Consider the following 7,644-nt stretch of genomic DNA (forward strand, 5'->3'; position numbering starts at 1 on the left):
ATCATAGAATTGGTAAGGTTGGAAGGGACCTCTGGAGATCATCTACTCCAATCCCCGTGCTCAGTAGGGTCACCTAGAGCATGTTAGACAGAGTTGCATCCAGGCAGGCCTTGAATATCTCCAGGAAAGAAGACTCCACAACCTCTCTGGGCAACCTGTTCCAGGGCTCTGCCACTCTCACAAGGGAGAAGTKCTTCATCATATTCAGGTGGAACTTCCTGTGTTTCAGTTCGTGCCCCTTGCCTCGTATCCTGTCACTTGGCACCATTGAAAACAGTTTGGCTGCATCGTCTTGACATCCCCCCTTCAGGTACTTACACACATTGATAAGATCCCCCTTCAGTCTTCTCTTCCCCAGCCTAAAGAGGCCCCACTCTCGCAGCCATTCCTCACAGGGCACATGCTCCAGCCCTCTGATCATCTTTGTAGCCCTGTGCTGGACTCTCTCCAGTAGTTCCATGTCTCTCTTGGACTGGGGAGCCCAGAACTGGACACAGTACTTGAGATGAGGCCTCAGCAGGGCTGAGTAGAGGGGCAGGATCACCTCCCGCAACCTGCTGGCAACACTTCTGCCTAATGCACCCAAGGATACCAYTGGCCTTCCTGGCCACAAGGGCACATTGCTGGCTCATGGCCAACTTGTCATCCACCAGCACTCCCAGGTCCTTCTCTGCAGAGCTGCTCTCCAGAAGGTCAGCCCCCAGCTTGTACTGGTGCCTAGGGTTATTCCTCCCTAGGTGCAGGACTCTGCACCTGCCCTTGTTGAACTCTGTTGAGGTTCCTTTCTGCCCAGCTCTCCAGCCTGTCCAGGTCTCTCTGAATGGCAGCACAGCCCTCCAGTATATCAGCCACTCCTCCCAGCTTGGTTGGATGAGAGTTGGGCCTGTTTAGCCGGGAGAAGAGAAGACTGAGAGGGGATCTTATCGATATCTATAAATATCTTAAGGGAGTGTGTCAAGCGGATGGCACTGGACTCATTTCAGTGGTGTCAAGTGACAGGACAAGAGGCAAGAGGCACAAAGTGAAACACAGGAAGTTCCACCTGAATATGAGGAAGAACTTGCTTGTTGTGAGAGTGACAGAGCCATGGAACAGGTTACTAAGAGAGGTTGTTGAGTCTCCTTTTCTGGAGATTTCAAAACCCATCTGGATACATTCCTGTCTAACATGCTTTAGGTGATCCTGCTTGAGCAGGAGCATTGCACTAGTGATCTACAGAAGTCCCTTCCAATCTCAACCATTCTGTGATTCTGTGATTCTGTGACTGTGTCTCAGGACAGAGGAGGCGGAGGCTCTGAGGAACAAGAGACCCTCAGGACAGTGAAGGTCTGGGTGACAAGAGAGGCTCAGGACAGTGGAGGGTCTTGGGAACAACAGAGGCTTGGAATGAGGTAGGCAGAGGATCCAGGCAATGACAAAGGCTTGGCATCGTGGAGGCAGAGGTTCTGGGCAATGACAGTTTTGGGAAAACGGAAGTGGAAAGTATGGGGAATGAGACAGATTCGGGAAGGCAGAGGCGAAAGGTCTGAGGAATGATAGAGGCTCAGAAAGGTGAATGGTCTAGGGAATGAGAGAGGCTCGGGGTGGCGTAGGATCCGGGAAGTGAGAGAGGGTTGGGACAGCAGAGGTGAGTGTCTGGGAAGTAAGAGAGATTCCAGACAGCGGAATAGGGTCTAGGGAATGACAAAGGCTCAGGATGGCAGAAGGTCTGCACAACAACAGAGGCTTGGTACAGCAGAGGTGGAGGATCTGGGGAACACTAGGAGATTGGAGGACGGTGGAGTGTCTGAGTAATGACAGAGGGTCGTGATAGTGGAGGAGTAAGGTCTAGGGAATAACAGAGGTTCGGTATGGGAGAGATGGAGGGTCTCGGAAATGACAGAGGCTCAGGATAGGGGATGGTCTTGGAATGAGAGAGGCTCAGGATAGTGGAGAGTCTCAGGAACGAGAGGCTTGGGACAGTGGAAGGTTGGGGGAATGACAGAGACTTGGGACAGCAAAGGGTGTGGAGAAAGACAGAGACTTGGGACAGCAGAAGTGGAGGGCCTGGAGAACAACGGAGGCTTGGGGTGGCAGAGACAGAGTGTCTGGGGAATGACAGAGATCTGAGATGGCAGAGCTGGAGCGTCTAAGGAATAAGAGAGCCTCAGAAAGGCAAAGTGTTTCAGCAATAACAGAGGCGTGGGATGGTGGAGGTTCTGAGGAATGAGAAAAGCTCGCATGGTGGAGATGGATGGTCTGAGGAATGACAGAGGCTCGGAATGGCAGAGGGTCTTGGGAACGAGAGAGGCTTGGCATGACAAAGGGTCTGGGGAACAGCAGAGCTGTGGGCTGGGATACGCAGATGGTACATGGAGAGTCTGTAGAAGGACACAGGCTCAGGACAGTGGAGGCAGAGGGTCTGGGGCAACGACAGAGACTCAGGATGGGGAAGGTGGAAGGTCTTGGGAATGACAGAGGCTCGGGATGGCAGAGGGTCTGGAAAACAACAGAGGCTTGGGATGGCAGAGATGGAGGGTAGGCAGAGGGTCTGGGCAATGACAGAAACTCATAACAGCAGAGGCAGAGGGTCTGGGGAATGGCAAAGGCTCAGGATGGGGGAGGCTAAGATCTGGAAAATGGCAGAGATTCTGGATGATGAAGTCCAAAGGCTGGGGCAAGGACAGAGGTTGAGGATGGTGGAAGCGAATGGTTCAGGGAAAAACAGAGGCTTGGAATGGCAGAGATGGAGGGTAGGCATAGAGTCTGGGCAATGACAGAGGTTTGGCATGGTGGAGGAAGTGTGTCTGGTCAACGACAGAGGTTTTAGACAACAGAGATCGAGGGTATGGGGAACGACAGAAGCTCAGGATGGAGGAGGCAGAGGGTCTGGGGAACAACAGAGTCTTGGCATGGTGGAGGTGGATGATCAGGGAAACAACAGACCCTTGGGACTGTGATGGGTAGAGGGTCTGAGAAAAGACAGAGGCTGGGAATGGCAAAGGGTCTGTAGAATGGCATATGGGGAATGATAGAGGCTTCGGACAGCAGAGGCCAAGGGTCTGGGGAATGAYAGAGGCTCACGATGGCAGAGGTTCTGGAAAATGAGAGAGGCTCCAGATGGTGGAGGTTCTGAGGAATGAGAGAGGCTTGGGAGGGTGGAGGGTCTGGGAAACAACAGAGGATCGGGACAGAGGAGGCAGAGTGTCTGAGCTATAACAGAGGCTCCATATAGCAGAGGTGAAAGGTCTGGGCAATGACAGAGGTTCTGGATGGTGGAGGTGGAGGATCTGGGAAATGACAAAGGCTCTGGATGGTGGAGCCAGAAGGTCTGGGGAATGACATAGGCTCAAAATGGTGGAGACAGAGGGTCTGGGGAACAACAGAGGCTCGAGATAGCAAAGGCAGAAAGTCTGGGCAACTACAGAGTCTACACACGATGGAGGCAAAGAGTCTGGACAATGACAGAGGCTCCAAATGGTGAAGGTGCAGAGTCTGGACAATGACAGAGGCTAGGGACACCAGAGGCAGAGGGTTCGGGGAATGACAAAGGCTTGGTACGGTGGAGGCAGAGTCTAGGGAATGAGAGGCTCAGGATGGTAGAGAGTCTGGGGAACAACAAAGGTTCAAGACAGGATACGTGGAGTGTATGGAGAAGGACACAGGCTCAGGACAGTGGAGAAGGGCCTGGGCAAAGACAGAGACTTGGGACAGCAGAGGTGGAGGGTCTGGACAAGTACAGAGGATTGGCACAGCAGAGACGGAAGGTCGGGGCAATAACAGAGTTTTGACATGGCAGAGGCAGAAGCTCTAGGGAACAAGAAGGGCTTGGGACAGTGGAGGGTCTGGGTAATGACAGAGGCTCAGGACAGCAAAAGGGCTAGGGAGCGCAGCTCACAGAGGCAGTGAGCAGATGCAGCAGTTTGCGCAGCACTGTCTCGGCTCTGCCTTGAACTTCTGGGGCCCATGTTGGACACTGTGGTCTGCTAACCCTTGTGGGATGAGGGGACCAGAGAGTGACACTGCTAACAGGTAAAGGGAGCTGGGCAAGGGCAAGGGAAACTGCAGGAAGCCTTAGGCTCTCCTGGAAGAAGCCCCAGCAATTATCCCCCACTCTAGCTGGGTGTAGCTACTGCTAATGAGCAGTTTCCTGTTGCCCCTGCATATAGGGAGTTGGGGCTTTTGACACAGGTAGCCCTTGTTTAGGGTGGATCAAGTACCCTGTGGGTCGGTAGCAGAAAGAGGTCTATTTGAGAGCCAGGCCTGGAGCGCAGCTCCCAGAGGCAGCGAACAGACGCAGCAGTTTGTGCAGGAGGAACGCAGTTAGGTGCAAGAGGCCATCTTCGTCCAGCGCCAGTAGCGCCCACTCTTGCTAACATGGTTGTAACTCACTGTAAAGCATATTTGCCAGTAGCTGTGGGAATTGCTACATCAGCTGTGTCAGAAGCGTCAACCCAGACAGAGTCTCTTGCAGCAGATGCTGCCCTACCGGTCCCAGGCTTGAAGCCTCTTCAGAAGGCCTGGACTGATGGTCCGCCCTCCTGCAAGAGGTGTGCTGTTGTTGAGGATTTGTGTTGTCAAGTCAAAGAGTTGCAGGATGAAGTCAGTAGATTGCAAAACATGCGAGAAAGTGAGCAGGAGATAGACAGGGTGTTCTCAGAGACTGTGCTGCTCCCAGAGTCCCAATCCTCTGCAGCAGGGGAGTTGCTGGAGGACTCTATGAAGAGCGAAATATACAGCACACACAGTGCTATTGAAGAAGGCTGGAAGCTAGTTGATTCTTGAACAAAAAGAAGAAAGGCCCCTAATCCTCCTGTAGAGCTGGAGTTACAGTTGAAGAACAGGTTTAGTGCACTCCAGGATGAGGAGAACCTGGACCTGGCCTCAAGGGAAGCAACCGAGCTGCCTGAGCCTGTGCCTTGCGTGACCACTCGGAAGAGGCCATGAGTGGTTGTAGTGGGTGATTCCATACTGAGGGGGACAGAGGTGCCTATCTGCTGACCTGACCCCTCCTCTAGAGAGGTTTGCTGTCTGCTGGGGGCGAGGATACGAGATGTGTCTGAAAGGCTACTAAGACTTGTCCACTCATCAGACTACTACCTTCTGCTGCTCTTTCATGTGGGTGCTAAAGATACAGAGAGCAAACTAGAGACAATCAGGGAAGACTTCAAGGCCTTGGGCACAGTAGTTAAGGGTCTGGGAGCCCAGGTGGTCCTCTCATCGGTCCTAATGATCAGGGGGAGGCATGGGAGGAGGAATAGGAAGATTTCTCAAATCAACAACTGGCTACACTGCTGGTGTTGGCAACAGGGTTTTGGATTCTATGGAACATGGTTTGAAGACCAACAACTGGTGGGGAGAGATGGGATTCACCTCACCAAGCGGGGCACACTTGCCTTTGCAAATAGGTTAGCCAGTCTAGTAAAGAGGGCTTTAAACTAGGTAGGAGGGGGGAGGCAGGGTGTCATACAGACAGGGCAGACAACAAAACAGAAGTTGGGTTGGGGTCCTCCAACAGGTGCATGTAGCTGGGGATATGGGTGACGCCCCTACACCCTTCCTGGGAAAGCTGCAGGCATGACCACCTCTTTAAAATGCATGTATACCAATGCATGCAGCATGGGGAACAAATAGGAGGAGCTGGAGATCTGTGTGTGATCGCAGGACCATGATCTCATTGCAGTCACGGAGATATGGTGGGATAGCTCACATGACTGGAATGCTGCCATGGATGACTGTGCTTTTTAGGAAAGATAGGCCAGGAAGGCAAGGTGGTGGAGTTGCTCTTTATGTGAGAGAGCAACTGGAATGCATTGAGCTCTGCCTAGGGATGGAGGAGGAGGAGGCAGTTGAGAGCTTATGGGTAAAGATCAAAGGGCAGGCTAGCATGGGGGACACTGTTGTGGGTGTCTACTACAGGCCACCTGACAAGGAAGCGAAAGTTGATGAGGCCTTCTATAGACAGCTGGAGGTAGCCTCACGATCACAGGCCCTGTTTGTCATGGGGGACTTCAACCACCCTGACATCTGCTGGAAGGATTACATAGCAAGGCACAAACAGTCCAGCAGGCTCCCGCAATGCATTGATGATAGCTTCTTGTCACAAATGGTGGAGCAGCCTACGAAGAAGGGTGTCCTGCTGTACCTTGTCCTTACCAACAGAGAGGGACTGGTTAGAGATGTGAAGGCTGGGGGCAGCCTTGGCTGCAGTGACCATGAGATGGTGGAGTTCAGGATTCTGCAGGAAAGAACTAAGGCAACAACCAGGATTGCAACCCTGGATTCAGGAGAGCGGACTTTGGGCTCTTCAGAGACCTAATTGGTGGAGTCTCATGGGTTAAGGCCCTAGAAGGAAGGGGGGGTCCAGGRAAGTTGGTTAATATTCAAACATCACTTCCTCCAAGCTCAAGAGTAGTGCATCCCTATGAGTAAGAAGTGCAGCAAAAGGGGCAGGAGACCTGAATGGGTGAGCAAGGAGCTCTTGGCTGAATTCAGACAGAATAAGAAAGTACACAGCATGTGGAAGAGGGGACAGGCTACTTGGGAGAATTATAGGAATGCAGTCAGAGTACACAGAGATGCTGCGAGGAAGGCTAAGGCCCTGTTGGAATTGAGTCTGGCAAGGGATGTCAAGGACAATAGGAAGGGCTTCTTCAAATACATCAGCAGCAAGAGGAGGACGAGGCGAAATGTTGGCCCGCTACTGAATGGGGCAGTGGCCCTGGTGACAAGGGATACAGAGAAGGCAGAATTACTGAATGCCTTCTTTGCTTCAGTCTTCACTACCAAGGGCAGCCCTCAGGAATCCTGCAGCGTGGACACGAGGGAGAAAGTCCAGAGAAGACTTGCCTTTGGTTGAGGAGGATAGGATTAGAGACCTTCTGGACAGGCTAGACAGCCACAAATCCATGGGCCCAGATGGGATCCACCCACGGGTACTGAGGGAGTTGGCAGTTGTCATTGCCATGCCGCTCTCCATCATCTTTGAAAGGTCCTGGAGAACAGGAGAGGTGCCTGAGGACTAGAAGAAAAGCCAATGGCACTCCAGTCTTCAAAAAGGGCAAGAAGGATGAATCAGACAACTACAGGCAGTCAACCTCACCTCCATCCCTGGAAAGGTGATGGAACAGCTCATCCTGGATGGCATCTCCAGACATATGGAGGAAAAGAAGGTGATCAGGAGTAGCCAGTATGGATTCACCAAGGGGAAATCATGCTTAACCAACCTGATAGCCTTCTATGATGGCATGAATGGCTGGGTAGATGAGGGCAGAGGAGTGGACATTATGTACCTTGACTTCAGCAGGGCTTTTGACACTGTCTCCCATAACATCCTCCTAGGTAAGCTCAGGAAGTGTGGGTTAGATGAGTGGACAGTGAGGTGGATGGAGAACTGGCTGAAAGAAAGAGCTCAGAGGGTTGTCATCAGCGGCATGGAGTCCAGCTGGAGGCCTGTGGCTAGTGGTGTCCCCCGGGTCTCAGTACTGGGTCCCACCCTGTTCCACTTCTTCATCAGTGACCTGGATGAGGGGATGGAGTGCCACCTCAGCAAGTTTGCTGATGATACCAAGCTGGGAGGAGTGGCTGATACATCGGAGGGCTGTGCTGCCATTCAGAGAGACCTGGACAGGCTGGAGAGCTGGGCAGAAAGGAACCTCAACAGAG

This window comes from Rhea americana, unplaced genomic scaffold, assembly GCF_003343005.1.
Source record: "Rhea americana isolate MKP2758 unplaced genomic scaffold, rheAme1 scaffold_142, whole genome shotgun sequence".
Classification (NCBI taxonomy): domain Eukaryota; kingdom Metazoa; phylum Chordata; class Aves; order Rheiformes; family Rheidae; genus Rhea; species Rhea americana.